The sequence below is a fragment of the Rhipicephalus sanguineus genome, chromosome 6, assembly GCF_013339695.2.
Source record: "Rhipicephalus sanguineus isolate Rsan-2018 chromosome 6, BIME_Rsan_1.4, whole genome shotgun sequence".
Taxonomy (NCBI): domain Eukaryota; kingdom Metazoa; phylum Arthropoda; class Arachnida; order Ixodida; family Ixodidae; genus Rhipicephalus; species Rhipicephalus sanguineus.
Window position 1 is genome coordinate 110932017 of NC_051181.1, and position 16626 is coordinate 110948642.

General features: G+C 47.0%; 1 protein-coding gene across 1 annotated transcript in view; it reads left to right on the forward strand.

The window, feature by feature from the left end:
- The window catches only part of LOC119396167 (proto-oncogene tyrosine-protein kinase ROS-like), a 145129-nt gene that overhangs the window by 57672 nt on the left and 70831 nt on the right, over positions 1-16626 (forward strand).

The window sequence follows — 16626 nt, forward strand, 5'->3', positions numbered from 1 at the left end:
AGCAGAACAACGACTGGGAGCTGTGAAAAACATCGAGCTCCAAAAAGTAAGCATTGTAAAGACGTTGTATCCTGCCAATGGTCGAATGTTCACAGAGGCAGGCGGTTACATGAAAAGGTCTATTCTCTCTGGTCAGCTTACGTGGAATTCGGAAATTAAGACAGTTGAGCAGTACAGGGCAGGATATGATACCATGCACAAGCTTGTAAAGAAATAACAGATCAGCGCGATTTCGTCGGCAGCAAAGTGATGGCAATGATAATAATCCAGCAGCGTTAGAACGAGATCCGGAGTCATTTCTAGCGAAACGATGGTTGTAAATGCTTAGGAATTTTTTCTGGACTCGCTCAATGGCGTTGCTGCTGGAATTAGGAATGCCATTCCAGATGACAGATGCATACTCTAGTTGAGGAAGACATAGCGCGGTGTACAATTTTCGGAAGGGCACAGGAGAACGGAATTCTCTAGACATTCTGCAATAATAATAATAATAATAATAATAATAATAATAATAATAATAATAATAATAATAATAATAATAATAATAATAATAATAATAATAATAATAATAATAATAAAACATGAGGTCTACAGTACGGTTTTGCACGCACGAAGCCAAAGGCCGGCTTTGTGCATGGTTCCAGTGCCGGCGACATATATGTCAGTCGATGAAGCGAACTAGATTGTTTCATTTTTGTCGAAAAACGATTGATTGGTTGACGGTTTGCGGAAGATGGGGAGGGATACAAACTTTAATGATGTACAGAAGACGACAGCTTGGTTGATCCCCTGACTTTCATAACTGTAGTACATCTGTGCCGTGGTCACATAGGCACACCGTAGCACATAAGCCATGTGCACATACCATTGGCGCAGCCAGGTATAGTGGAGGGGGGGGGGGAGTGTTCAGCTATTTCCATTCCTAATTTTAAAATTTTGCTTGTGTATAGATATATGCAAACGCACCTACAAACACACGCACGAACATATATAAAGGGTGACTGAACCTCCTCCCCCCCCCCCCCGCCTTCCGAAACAAGTTTCTGGCTACGCCCCTGGTTCACACGGTTACATTCACTGCACATAACTACACACTCTATTCGGCCAACTTACATGCGCACGCCTTCGAGCCCCGGCTTCTGGCGCGTGCGGAGCGTGCGCGAGCTCTGTAAGTTCAGTGAAAGAAAAGAAAAGAAAGTTTCGGCCTCGGCGGTCTCGAATTGACGTCGTTGGCAACATCGTTGTCCTTCGCCCAGCTTTCTTTTCTAACAACACCCCCCCCCCACCCCTTACAAGCACACACACACACACGCTTGGTATGTACCCTCGCATCATCGAGCGCTGGTCCCTTGCCCATCCACGCTTTCTCTATCTCAAATGCACTTCACACTGTAGCCGAGTTCATCATGCACCCAAGGGGAAGCTCTCCCTCTTCACACCAGGCATTTTTTTCCTCGTGAGCGTCGACTGTAGAGACCAACGCCGGCTTGGCTTGGCTTGACTCGGCCACGGGGGCAACACACCGAAGCGAGAGCCCGAGCAGATTGTAACAAAAGCGAAGTCGAGACAAGCGGCGTCCGTTTCTATTTCTTTGTTTCGTTCTTCCTTCCTGCTTTGCAGCCGTTCTCACCGCTTCGCAGCAGCTTATTGTAAGCCGCGCCAGTGAGCGCATCCTCGTCCGCATCCATTGCTCTCCGACGAGGCTCGACTCCTAAAACCGTTTCCTTCAACCGCACTGAGAACGAACTTTTCTTTTTTGTCTCTTCGAATCAGCGGTGGAGTGTAGCGAGACTTTCTCTTCCCATGCTCTCACGTTTTGCCGAATTCAATTTGGCTTGCTTCTCATCATTCGCTTCGTTGTTTCATTCTCTTTTTTTTAATACACACTTTCGGGACGCGTCTCTTCGTCGTTTGCTACTGGCGGAAATTGCCCGCGTTCATTATTCTCTCCTGCAGAGCTTTATACTACATGGAGAACGAAATCGTCGTACTATTTCCTTTTCGCAGGCGGGCCGTTGTGTGTCCTATATGTGTAGCGGATCCGAAACATTACCACGGGCCTTATCGTTTGCTGGGACGTACGGAGCGCACTCTGTGGGGTTGTTACCGCAGTGAGCCTCATTGACTTTTCCCGAAGGATGAGAGCATTTTTCAGCCTTATAGTACGGGATCTTGAAGGAGCGGGAAATGATAGTTGGCGGAGCAATTTATCGGGCGTTCTTCGGAAGAGAGGAGGAAGAAGATGGAAACGATGCTCTGGCGCCCCGGAGGCGCCGTTGTTCGATTCGATTGCGCTTCAATCTGCCACTTCGAGCGAAAGAGGTCAGTGCCTGCCGATTGATCCGCCTGCTTTCTGTTCCTCGCATATCTGTGAAGTGTTCAAGCTGCCGTTCTTTTTTCCCATATAACTTTTCCAATTCGGAGACGTCATTTTTTTACCTTCGCTTCGTTTTGTTATTTTTGTTCCAATCTGTAGAAACTCTGTCATTTTCGTGTATACCACTTTTCAACCGCCCTCTTTTGGAGAGAGATTCATTGCAGGCTCTTATTTTTTAGTCTCGGGTTCCTTTTCAGGGGTCTTAAGATTTCTGTCTGCACGGCTTCCGGAAACGGAACCCATGCGATCGCACAAGTCCAGACAAATGGAGCGAAAGTACCGGGTATACATGATATGTTATATGTATATTTCAAAGCTGCGTGGGGTGATTTGAAAGTTCTAACGTGTCGAGAATGGGGGTGTATGTGGAGCACGTGTGTGCGTAATAGTCGGTACGTCCCTTATTCCTTTTTCCCTCTCAGGAGAGGCGCCAGGGCTGGGGGAGGGGAGGGGACGGGGGCCGGCCGCTCACCAAAAGCTTTCGCCTGCCCCAAGCTTTCGCCTGCGAACGTTTTTACACAAATGGCTTTATTCATCACGCTGTAGAAAACTGGCTTGCTCTGCCGCCGGTAACGATGATTATCAGTAACAGTTTTGAGCCTATGTGAATGGTTGTCAACGTGTGGTTCTGTGCTTATCGTATTTTAAATGCCTTGTTACTTCTACTGCATTCCCAAGCGCACGGCCTACATTGTCCGGCACATTTCCTCCAATGCTTTATCGGCGTCATGCAAAGCGGACAGACTTATCTGTCCTTGTGGTGTACTTTGCCCATGTACACAACTATATACTATATCCTGTTTATCTCTTTCTTTAATATATTTTTTGTATCTTGTGTATATAGCTGTGCTAGCTCAGTATATAAAACAATTTAAAAATGACAGACACGCAAAATATAACGCAAAAGGAAATCGTAGCACTCACTTCCGTCCATTCGCGCCTATACGTAAGGAATGCACGCGTGTTTCTCTTGGCACGACCCAAGGACGGGCGCCTTAAAAGCTCGGCCATTTGAATTGCTCTCTCGGTCTAGCCTATGCGCATCGCCCTTGGGTGGCGTTGCTGCAACCGAGCAAAGAGCTCACATAAGTTTTGAGCTGGTTACCAGAGCCTCTCAAATGGCAGCCAGAATGCCGTTTTTATAACGGTGAAATATAGCCCTCTTCTATACGCTCTATGTACGCAGCTGGCTTTCTGGTAAAGCTCATTGACGTCAGCAACTTTACTCGTCTGTGTTTCGGCATCGACGTGCCTGTACACCCAGCCGTGTAATATATGTTGCTAATATCGAACCCCGATCAATAACAGAAACATTGTCACAAATATACCAAATCATATGGGTAGATCGACACTACGAATACCATGTTTTACAAGTATTTTATTTTGCAAAAAAAAAAAAAGAATATATAGATTTTCTTACATCAATAGCGAGCTTGCAACACCATGAGATACCTGTGCGCCTCAGAAACCCTGAACCTTGGTTTGTACCGCGCTTTCGCACCGGATATAAGTTGCAATCCATTAAACACAATTTGCCGAAAATTCTAAATAATCATGTTCATGCTACTAATCTATCTCGCAAGGAATTGAAGATGTATTTCGTTAACATGTAAGCATATATACTAATGTATAACGATGCACGTAAATTGACCATATTTTGTTTTATTGCCTCGCTATTTGCACAACAATGTCTCTTGTTGAACCTTAAACATCCTGTCGTAAAGCATGTGTAGAGTGCCAAATTTAGCTTTAGTTTTGTACCGAAACGTTTACTGTTATCGTGCTGTCATGTACAACGTCTCCTCGGTCCAGTCAAGCTGCTGACGGCAGCTTTTAGCCCCGGATGACGTTTCTAGTCTGTAACTAAAAGAATAAAGGTTGAAGTTGGAGTCAACCGGCATGTTCAAAAGTGCGCTTCGAACACAGACACAGGACGAAAAACTCATATATGGTCTCTTATGAATTCACCTAAGACGACTCAAAGGCGAAAGCCATCTTCTTTTTCTTCTCGGTCGAAATACTGAACCTGCCCCGCCATCCTCCGAAAGCTTTGTGTACCTAGCGTGGTTCTGCATTGACCGGAGGCACCTCACCTCGTTTTGCACTGCCTTCGTGATCTGCCCACTGTTGACCAAGCTACGATGTATTGACAGCATCGTGTGACGTCATGTCACCTGACGTGTTGTCATGCCGAATTTTGTGACGTCATGGTGACGTCACGAATTTCGCAATCTGCGACGTCATGATGACGTCATTTGGTGACGTCATCACGCGATGATTTTTTGCATCCCTCGTGCGGTCCCCGACGCCGCGGGACGCCGACGGTCAATTTTCGCGTTCGATGAGGCGTCTATGGCTTTCGCGTTAATAGATACATTTAGCTGAGCGTCGCTTCTGCTCAGCCCCACGCAGATGTACCGTCCCAAGACAATGCAAGAAACTGCACATATATCCCGTTTTTGACGAAAGCGTCTTGCTGAGACGCGGTCAGCTTGGCTACAAAACGACGGCGAAACCAAGCGGACGCACCTTCACGCTCCGGTCAGTTGACTTCAAAAGTGAAGAGAGAGATGCGTTCTACGTTCCGCCGCTCGCACGATCGTTCTGCGCACGCGCATGCACTATAGTTCCTTCTGCGCGTTTGTGTGTAAATCGCTAGCTAGCATTCGCCGGTATCACCGGATCGGATCGCAAACGTTCAGCTAAATGTGCCTAAAAAAACACGGGCCACAAGACGTCGAGCGCCTTTTGAATACCAATGAACACCAACTAGCCCGCCTTATAGCTCCCCTCAACCGGCATTTTGGCGTTTGCCACTTAATCCTTCTGGTTTCATGTTGTGGCTACTAAGAGCATCGGATTTGATACGTTGAAACTAAGATAGTATTGAGAATGACGCCCAACACACCAGCGTTTGCTCTATGTTTTGAGCAACTGAATACATACCACTTGCTCCATTACGGTGTCTCTCCTAAGCATATCGTGGTTTTGGGACGTAAAAACCTGGTGACTTGTGATACCATTATTGTCTTCCACAATTTAGTGCTCGAAACACACACACAACGTACGAATACTGTCGTCGCGGGTAGCAACAATTATCTGAAAATCATGTAGTGCACTTCGCAGGTCTGCTGTATAGCGTGCAATTATTTACGGTCGGCATGGCAGCGGCATTCGGGTTTATATATATGCTCCGTGATCGCTCTGGCTATGCTGCACTGAGCCGTGTGCATTCTCGTCTACGAACGTTGCAAAATAAATGCGCTCGCCGCGTTACAGCGCATGCGATGGCGTCACGTGTGTTAATGCATATGCGCCAGCCACGCGGGCGTGGAGAGAACAATACGCGCAGTCACCACCGCACCCGTGGTCGACACGCCGGCTGAGTCGTCGCGACGCATACGTGTACGTGAATGCCTAATGAGCAGCCTGATGAATGCAACTCTTTGAGCTCTAGGTCAGGCAAGTTTTTTTCATGAGGCCGCACGTCAGATAGATAGACACGTTTATAAAGTTTTCAACGCCTCTTTTCGCTCTTCCTGGGTTGGTATGGGCTGCGATTCGCGTGTGGCGCATATCAGCATATCGCGGGCCATGTTACTCATGACGTGTCAATCATGTTAGTCATACACTCATGTCCTCCTATGGCCATGTTACTCATAACGTGTCATTCATGTTAGTCATACACTCATGTCATCCTATGCTCATTTGGGTGTATAGCATGTTAATGAGGTTACCGTGAGAGCTCTAGGCCTGGGAGATGATAGATAGATAGATAGATAGATAGATAGATAGATAGATAGATAGATAGATAGATAGATAGATAGATAGATAGATAGATAGATAGATAGATAGATAGATAGATAGATAGATAGATAGATAGATAGATAGATAGATAGATAGATAGATAGATAGATAGATAGATAGATAGATAGATAGATAGATAGATAGTAGATATAGATAGATAGATAGATAGATAGATAGATAGATAGATAGATAGATAGATAGATAGATAGATAGATAGATAGATAGATAGATAGATAGATAGATAGATAGATAGATAGATAGATAGATAGAAAAATGTAACGAGTTCGAGGCGGGCAGTATATGGATTTTCTCCATGTTTTCGCCTCAGTATGCTGCGGGAGGACTGAAGCCGTGATTCTCGCGAGGCAAATGTTGTGCTAAAGTAAAAGAAAACAAGAAGACAAAAGACAAACATGCTCTTTGCGCAGGAAGTCGCGTATAAGTGTCTGGAATTTTTGCGCCTACTACGATTTCAAGAGCGGCGCACTCCCACTCACGGGCGTCTCCAGACTCCAGACGGGCTATACTCGAAGACCGCATGTGGTGTACGTGTAAACACGAGCGACGATCCATTCATAGGGATCAGGGCGTACGGACCAGCTTTGGTTAGGGGCGTACGTGGTAACATGGAATTCGCACTTACCAGTCGTAATTATTTTCACTGAAATGTTCGACGCCGTTGTGTCCGTTACAGATCAGCTGGAGTACGTCACAGCCCAAAGATCGCAGCGAGAGCTGTTGATGTGGTCCATACCGTAGAATCCGAATACAGCAACTTCAACTGCGTTTGTACGAACAGATGTAAAGGAAATGCTCGAGGAACAGATTACGTCATTTAACCACAACATATATGCTAGACTGTGGCTAAATCAAGAAGTAAGAAGTCCACTGCGTGCAGTGATAGTATGTCGCATGCAACAAAGTCATATTGGGAACAAAAAAAGAAAGTTTGCACTGCTCGATGGCTTTTTATGCAAGTGGCTGGGGATTCGGGGAAACTATAGGGTATTTGTGGGCAGCATGGCTTGCAGTGATACATCGAAATGTCTCCAATGTGCGCTTGCAGAAGTGCTAATCACGAAGCAGCAAACCGCTCAGAAATCTGACTGCTTAAAGGGACCGACAACAGGACAGAACGTGTGATTAGATCCTGGTAGAAATGAAAAGACCGTGAAAGATAGTGACAGATTCTAGCATCCTTTTCGCGTTGTGAGTAGGATTTATATTTTTAATTCGTGCTTAAAAGTAACAAAAACCGGTATGTCGCGCAGCCTAGCGGAAGAGCCTTCATGCTGGATTATGAAGACGGTCACTTTGCTGTACGCTCCAGTCTGATGCTGTCATGCGCGCCATAATTAGTCCTCAAAGTTAGAGTGTGTATATTATCTATTCCCGTTATGTTCTCTGTTGCCTACAAGGTAAAAGGAGTTGCACGGTGAGAAGCGGCGTTGCCTTCGCGGCTGCCAGTGGCCCATGTAGAGCCGCGGTGCATGCGCAGTAAACCGCCGCGCTCGAACACGAACAGCTCTCGCGCTCACTGTTCGCAGCATGCGTTGTCAAGTGCGTGTAAGACTTCATATTCGCCGCAGATAGAAAAATTCCGATTAAAAATCCTTCGCTTCGTTTTCCCCGTTACCATTCCGTGGCTAGACACTCTGACCAGTTAGCCTTCCAATGCGCTAAAGAAAACAGGTGCCCTAAAAATTGGTTGTCAGTCCCTTTAATCTGGTTCGGCCTGCTCAAAGAACATTGAGCCTAAGGAGAGTAGGTGGAGTACTCCCGTGTATCTCCGACAACTTTCCTGAACTAGTTAGCTGCTCTGGGGCAGCTAACCGCTCTCCCGTAGTTTGAGTATACTATTAAAGTACTCCAAATCGTGTTCCCTCATCCTAAACACTCAGCAAAGGGAATGTCCTGGTTTGAGGGACTAAGATATGTGTATTCGGGACGGCTTACCGCTCTCCCGTAGTAGAGCATGCAGTACTCCAAAGCGTCTCTACTTTTTAGATGCGAAGCATCTTATGGCGGAGTTCAAACCGGTCGTGGTGGTGGTGGTGTGCGGCGTGACCACCCTTAGCGCGCATGCGCGAACCCTCTCCACACATCGCCTCTCTTACTTCCCCCTCCCCTTCCCCTCCTCTCCCTCCTCTCCCTCCTCTCCCACTTCCTCCCTCTCCACTTCCCCTCCCCGTTTTCCAATAAATGATGCTCTCTCGATCGCGGGCTTGTCGGGGCAATCAGCCATTTCTGATATGGAAATGTAATCTTTCATCGAGGTCACTTGTCATTTTACCTTGAACACATTTAATAATATCTGGGGTTGTACGTCCCAAAACCACGATATGAATATGAGAGACGCCGTGGTGGAGGGCTCCGGAAATTTCGACCATCTGGTGTTCTTTAACGTGCACCTAAGTCTAAGTACACGGGCCTCTACCATTTCGCCTCCATCAAAATGCGACCGCCGCGGCCGGGATCGAACCCGCGACCTTCGGGTCAGCAGCCGAGCACCGTAACCACTATACCACCGCGGCGGACCCTTGAACACATTTAATGCTTGCCTTTCATTGTTGCATTTTATTATTTCACGAATGGCCGTCGTTGCCTATAGTAAAAGAAGTGTTGCGCTTCTAAGCACGTGGGTGAAGGTCCAATTCCCGGCACAGAAAACGGAAAAAAGTTATCATTAAGCATTGCGCAATGAGAAAGAAAGAAAGAAAGAAAGAAAGAAAGAAAGAAAGAAAGATAGATAGATAGATAGATAGATAGATAGATAGATAGATAGATAGATAGATAGATAGATAGATAGATAGATAGATAGATAGATAGATAGATAGATAGATAGATAGATAGATAGATAGATAGATAGATAGATAGATAGATAGATAGAAGGAAAGAAGGAAAGAAAGAAAGAGAAATAGTAGGTCGGGCAGGCAATGCTTGGCTTGCCCACATATTTCTCAATGAGGAAGGGCTCCTAATTTCTTTTTTATAGACACGCATATTTTGCAGAGCGTTCTTGCATTCGATCCGCATCTATCGAAATGCGACATCGCAAAGTTGAGAGGAATAAAACCCGCGCCCTCTTGCTCAACAGCGGAACGTTACAACCACTGATCCACGTTGGCTAGTCACGTGTAATCGCGTGGGGACGCTAGTAGTGCTGATATAAAGTTTAACGACAAGAAGAAAAGCTGCGAAAATTTTTATGAAGGACTGAAGATGGATGTCTTTTTTTCTTGAATACATATCAGGTATAGCCTTTGATATTTTGAATAACATCGCTCGAGCGTCGACCCGAGGATACCGTAGTTTCTAATTCCGGCTAGAAGCATAAAGATAAACGATACTACGATCAGCGTAGCGGACGACGCTCGCACACGATTGCGCTCTCTGCGCTTGCGCATGATGCAGGGAATCTCTTTACTTGTCGCCTATATTTGGTGCTATCGTGTCCAGTGGTCAACGCTCGCGCGATATTAGTAAAAAATTTCGAGGGTGTACACTTGTTTTCGTTGTTTGGCGTGGCCTCTTTGCACTGTAAGGAACGCGGGGACAAGCTCATAGTTGCGTTTGTTTGGCTAGGTCGACTGCAATTCGCCCGTAACGGTCGAAATCCGAGCGCGTATTCACACGCTGGAAGAAGTCGGGGGGGGGGGGGGGCGGAGGGGGGCGGAGGGGATATGGAAGGCAACGGGAGACAAGAGAGCAGGATGGTCTAGCGAGAGAGAGAGGGAGAATACCGCGTCGTTTTCATGATAACTGCTAGCAGTTAGCGAGTCAGTTCGGGGGAAGAATCTGTTCTGTGTCTCCGGCTGCACGCTCCTGTCACAGGCGAATAGGATACCGCCCCGCATCCATGGCATGGCCGGGCCAGGCACAGGGTTCGCAGAGACGCTGCAGCGTCGCCACTTCTCTGTGTCTGGCAGTCGAAGCGGGTCCTCGCAAGGAGGAGACCGAAAAAAAAAACGAAGAAAATGGAAAGAAGCGAGCTTCCACTGGCGGAAACACGAGAACGTGCCTTGCGGGCCAGGCGCCCCTCGGCACTGTTCGATGCACAGTGGTGGCTACGTCTATCGCTGCTGGCTGCTGGCCGACCCGTTCTGTTCGCGTGGCTACAGACGCGGGACCGCCAGACGCAGAGTAGCCGCGTTTTGTTGCACTACAGGCCTTGTGTCGCTGGTGGTCATGTGCGCGATTCATGGCATCCCTGGAGAACGAAACTTGCTTGACCACGGCCGGGCTAGACTGCACGCGCGCGCTCGCTTAGCGCGCGTGCGGTCTAGCCCGGCCGTGGCTTGACCTAGGAATATGTAGCCCAGAATAATGAGTGCCGCTGTACATTGGCGTAGCCAGAAGGGCGAGGGGGTGGTTCAAGACCCCCCCCCCCTCCCGCCCATTGAAACACATTTTTTTTTGGCTACGCTCCTGCCGCTGTAATATACACAGTCAATGCTCCCTGATTGTTAACCTTCGACAAAGCTTAACTCTCACTAGACACAAGTGTGGGAGTTCATTTTAGAGATGTAATACTTCGTGCGTAGCTTGAACACGAACGCGTGCTCCTGATCTAGAATAATCATAAAAAGGAACATGGTCGTTTAAACCATGGCACCGCTGGTGCCATGTTCAGCATATTTTGCTAATATGTTGTTTTTTGCCTGGTTACAACGGCCGTTGGCAATGGAAACACCGTAAAGGCTTGTAGTTATATGTAACTATGAAATCTTATTGTTTTTCTTTTGACGCAAGTGGGCACGTGGAAGGATGGAGAGGAGGGTATTATGTAACGCTGGCCGCATTTTTTTTGTATCTGCAGAATGCCTAAAGAAGTGCGGCGCTTTGGTGAAGTATCCACGCTCTATGATCATGCCCAGATAGGAGACATCTTGAACATCGACTGCATGACAGGGACAGAAAATAAGGCGAATAAAGTTATGCCTTAGCTACCAGGCGCCTGGAGCAGATACGTAGCCAGGTTCCCCGAAAGAGTACCATATGGAGCCGTCTATATAGCGTTAAGTCATTGCACCGCGTTTGACTCGCGAGAGGCCACTTGAAAAACCTCCGCTCGTGTCCGAGGCCAAGGTTATCCGGGCATCCCCAGAACGCTGCGTGGGACGGTGGGCACTCTTGCGGTTCCTACACGTAACTTCCTGACCGGGTCACGGTCGTAGCCTTGAGACAGAGCTCTTGTCGACCAGACGGCGCGTTGTGTAGGCCACGTGACTCGACGTCTCGTGGTCTGGCTTCTACGTCTATGACATGGATGACCTAGGATGCTAAGAGGATCCCTGGTACCAGGCCCACAAGGACAATATCTCCAGCAGGCTTATGCCATGGCGGCCGCTAATAGGCCTTCGCAAGAAAAACAAAGAAAATAGAGCTGGTGAACAGACCGTCGCCTGAGGGTCATGGTTTCTTTCAGTGTCGAGCCGTCTCCAGTGGCGTATCCATTGTTTATCGTCGTGCTCCAAACAACGTGCACGCGTTCTTCAGTTTATGCGAAGGAATATATGCCCCAGAAGTAAACAAAGTGTGGGGGCATAGAGCAGAAAATGCAGTACAAAATTTTTTCTCTCTTTCGAGAGCTTTAGCGCTGTTCATAATGCTGATAACAATGTGATACAGAGCGAAAGAAAAAAAAATGTCAATGTCGACTATATCTTTATCTTTAGCTGCTTATTTTTATTTGTCTTACTCGCCTGTTTTCTATTATCAACCATGTCCCAAACATTCTTATCTCTTCGTCTATGACTACGGAGTTCCGTTTACTCTGCTTTCCCTCGAAGAGCACGAAAACCGCCGAAGGAACATTCGTTATCGCGATAACCTGAATTTTTTTTCGCTGAATTTCACGCCTTTTGAGGTGCATGGCCGTAACTCTGAGGCAGGCATGATCTTGGACGCGACCACGTCTTTGCGAGCTTGCAGCAATGTCGGACGTTTTCTTAGCCAGCGTATGATGCTACAATAAGGAGTTTTCCACTAAATGTCTCCGTATGTAAGGAAAAGAACGGAGCACCACACTTTCCAAGGAGTCCCGGGGCCCTCCGCGAATCTTTCGGCTCGTAATTGCAAAAGGTGGTGTCAAATTTCGCCGAGGCGCGGCGCGGCTGTCGTCTCTTCCTCCGAGGGAGTGCGTGAAGCTAGCATGGCGGAACCGCTCAGAAACGAAAACGGCGAAACAGAAACAAGGCGCCAGCCTTGTCTCTAATCTGCTGTCTCATTTTTTTCTCTTTATCTCCAGTTTTTTTGGCTTTTGTCTCGCTTTCTCTCGCATTTTATTCGCTCCTCCTCCCTCTCTGCTCTTTAGCGAACAGCTCAACCGACTGAAGACGCCTCTCTGTTGATGGCGTAGGGTCTTGTTTACTGTTAGCGAGGGAAAAAAGTCGTTATTGAGCTGTCGCAGGCAAGAACGAAGAAGCAAGAACGAAGAAAGAAAGAAAGAAAGAAAGAAAGAAAGAAAGAAAGAAAGAAAGAAAGAAAGAAAGAAAGAAAGAAAGAAAGAAAGAAAGAAAGAAGAAGAGGCTGAGGTTTTCGTCGTCTTCTCTGCTCTCAGATTTTGAGCGTCGCCTGCGTGCCCGTGGGCGTTTTTAGTTTCGTCTGCACAGGGTCTCCGTGAAGCGAACACCCTTACATCAAGTCACCGTGGCCAGTCTGGGGTGTGTCCAGCCTTCTGCCTAGCGGCGCGACCGTCTCAGTTCCAGTTCTTGCTTCTCTCCCAGTCACTTGTTCTGTTCTTGAGCACTGGCGGCTCGCTTTGTACTAACCGCTGCTGCCCCGTCGCGTCCTGTAATGACGTATCTGAAGGAAGATCAGTATATATAAGATATGCTCTTGTCGAAGGAGGCCCTAAAATGTGCTCTCTTAATTGCCTTCAGCAGCGTCTTCTTAGTCCAACACTTCTCAGTACTGTGGTTGTTTTGCTGTTAAAGGGTCACGTGACACGTCTGTTTGGCATCAAAGCAGTCGCGCGGCAAGCGCGATTACAAAAGCGTAATATATGAAGACTTACTTTAGAGACTTTTTTATCGGACAGCGTAGCCTTTGGTGAAGGTCTCTAAAGTATATGCCGAGCTACGTTAAACCACGTTTTCTTCGTATTACCAGCTGTTAACACGGCAAGTTGGGTGACTTCGTAAGTTAACGACCTGTTACGTAGTATAATTATATACTTCGTTAAAAGCACCAGTAGAGCGCGCCATGGGTAGATGTTTGTAGTTTTAATATGCTTCTTTGGCTTAGAGCAGTGAGAATTATTTACAAAAGGCATCGAGTTGTGCGTTGAGCACAGCGTGTTCTTTTTTATTATTGTTTTTTGAACGGGCGCTTCCATTTGTGAAGCTAATGCTTACGAGCTGAAGGGTACAATGCAGCGATGCCCGTATATACAGCTCATTACTCCTGTCACAAGCACTACGATTTCAATTGAGAGACGCCGTATCCAAGTTTCTTGTGGTGCCCTCTGAACACTCAGAAGAAGCCATTGCCCTGTACAGGGTCCTTCCCACTGACAACCAAATTCCTTCCTCAGTGTTCGAAGTAGACGGAAGAAAAACATTTCCCAAAATTTCGTGTTTGTATTGCCCGGGCGTGTGAAAAACGCGCGGACATTGAGATTGATTGATGACGTGTTGACGTTTGTTGACCAGTGGCCTTTCGCGAGTCTTCGCTGTCGCGGCGGGGAACGTATAAGTCTTCTTGATTGTTTCTTCGCACTCCTCCTCCTCTTATATTCGTCCTAAACGCCTTGCGCACCCCTTCTTCTTCTTCATCACTCTGCCGTCCCGCGTGTTATTTTAAGAGCCGCATTCATCGAATTAGCGGCAAAGAAATGTAGGCGTCTTAGGGGCTGTCAAAAGCAAGCATGTCCATGTCACTCACTGGCTTGCTGTTTCCCTTCACTGTGCTTTCTTTGACGGGGACTCTTTGGGAAAGTCAACGCAGTGGCTTCACTCTACAGGATTAGTCACTTTCGTTGGATCGTTACAGTATGCATGGCGAATGGGGCTATGCCCCGTCCGTTACGGTTTAGCTATCTGTGTCAGCTACCGCATTGACCTAGTGACACATGTAGTAGACGACATGGTGAGTTTCTGTTAACCAGTTGGCTGCCTTGCACCGGGTGAATACTGCGGATACAGGGTATCTGGAGAAGTAGAGTCTGTCGGAGTATCAAGTAGACATCCAGCAGCGCGCTCGTGCTATTCGCTGACATAGTTCAGCGCAACGTTTTGCGATATAAAGCGCACGTCTTACTTATTACCACTTAACTATTAGGTGGTAATACGAAGGAAAATTGGTTTAACGTACCACGACGTATACCTTAAAGCTCTTCACTAAAACACCCCAAAAAACAAGTTCATCCATTTTAGAATTCACGCAGCACGTTCTAAAACTACAGCGTGGTAACGGTGTAAGCTATACCTCTGATGCTATGCTTGGGTTGCTAAAGTCCTGTTTAAGGTCATCCATAGATTCTTTGCTTCAACAAAGTGTAGAAGTTTGACAGCTTGACCAAAATATTGGCGGTGGAAACAAGGGGCCTAACCGCTGACTTGGCGGATTTTCTACCTGACATTATAGATTTTCATACGGCTTTTTTTCTTACTGAAGCCATGGAAATCCATGACGTCAGACTTACGTCGCAAATCATCTCGATTCCGGGCTCTAAAATACTTGTTTCCTCCCTTGCTGAAATTTTCATGTATGATACTGTGCTCAGAAGTGGCACGCCATATTCAGGGAAGCTGCGTGAAAACTGCATAAAATATTGCGTGATTGATTCGGCAGACCGCATTGTCCCCGTTCGTTCCTTCGTTTACTTGACACCACGCTAGCTTCTTTTTCCTTATCATGACACCCATAGTTCATATTTGGCCCTTTGACCAATAAAACACGACTGTATAATCATCATTATTATCATCATCACAGTCGTCATCCTTTTCCTTGTTACTAAAGTAATAAACCGCAACAACTTAGATCGCTTGGTGAAGGAGTCGCCTATGCCGCGTATTTTCGACACAACCAACCAGGGCAGAATTGCAGAAAGGAAAAAAGAACGAGGAGAAAGTGAGACACATAGGTCGTGACCTGTAATCGACAGTCGAAGAGGGTCAACGCTAAACCGTGATGACAGGTCAGAGAAACAAACCCCACTTTATTGCTTGCTTTTTTAGACCGTCATCACGAACTGACTTAATGTCTCAGAAGCCGAGTTACTCTCCGACATCAGCAAATAAAGAAAAAAATCAAGAAAGCGTTAAGTGGCAAGCAACGTTGAAAATGATCGTGATCGGGGCATATCCAAACATCGCCTTTTCTGCTACAGTCGTTTTTTCTTTTATCTTTTTGCTATTTTTCTTCCCCCGTCGCATCAAAACACTGTCTTTACGATATGGCTCCATCGACTTGAACGTCGTGTCTGCTTATACAGAAAAGTCGGGGCCTCAACCGACGAGCCGATGACAGCGTCGCAGCAGGCGCGCGCAGTAATCGTGTTAGTGTGTATCTCTTCGCGTTATAACGAGAAAAGAGGGAGAGAGAAAAAAAAAACTAAGGAGCTTGCTTTCAAGTTTGTGTGTCGGTTTCGCCGAGACTTCTTCAGCACACCCGCCACGACGTCCTGCAACGCGACGGGGCTTTCATTTTCGCATTCACCGCGTTCCTTCATTCATTTTGATCGTGTGCGCGCGTGCCCTCTTCTTCTTCGTGGCGTTCACCACTTCAATCTCGCGTCGCTACCATTCAACGACGCAAGGAGGTGAAGGACGAAGACGCGAAAAAGGCAGTTGCGATGAAGAGACGAAGTAGCGGCTGAGCTCGGAGGTCGTGATTTTCGCACCGCCCCGTTCTGCTGGTCTTCTATGGAGGGGAGCGGGAGCGCACGCTAGAAAAGATACGATACACGGCTATCACGTTTCTCATAGTGCCCCGTCGAAAGACGAGCCTCTCCCCCCCCCCCCCCCCCCTTACATTTTGCACCGTTAATGCTCGGCGCTCTCTCGTTGTGTTTGTCGCTACAGAGAACGGGTACGGAATAAAAGGGGCCCGTCTCTGAAAAGCGAGAGTTTGAAGCAAGTTGTTGTCTTTCGCGAAAGCAAAGTTTACAACGTAACGACAGTTTAATGGGAGCTGCGAGTTACGGGGTGCGCGACTTTCACTCCTTTTTTTCTTTTCTTTTTTTTTGTTGAAGTCGCTTTGTAACAATGTTTGGTCGGTTTTATACGCGTGCTGACATTCAAGTACCATGCATTATTTGTTCATCTGGTGCGCAGCTATGTGGATACAGTGACCTTTGTAGATGAGTGTCTCCATCACAGACACATACTAAAAGAAATCAAAGGAAATAGCACAAATGAAGAAAGTGAAGGTAAAACGGCCAAGCCTCAATGTCACGTCTACGTCTGCACCTCGTTATAATGAAAAATTACACAACA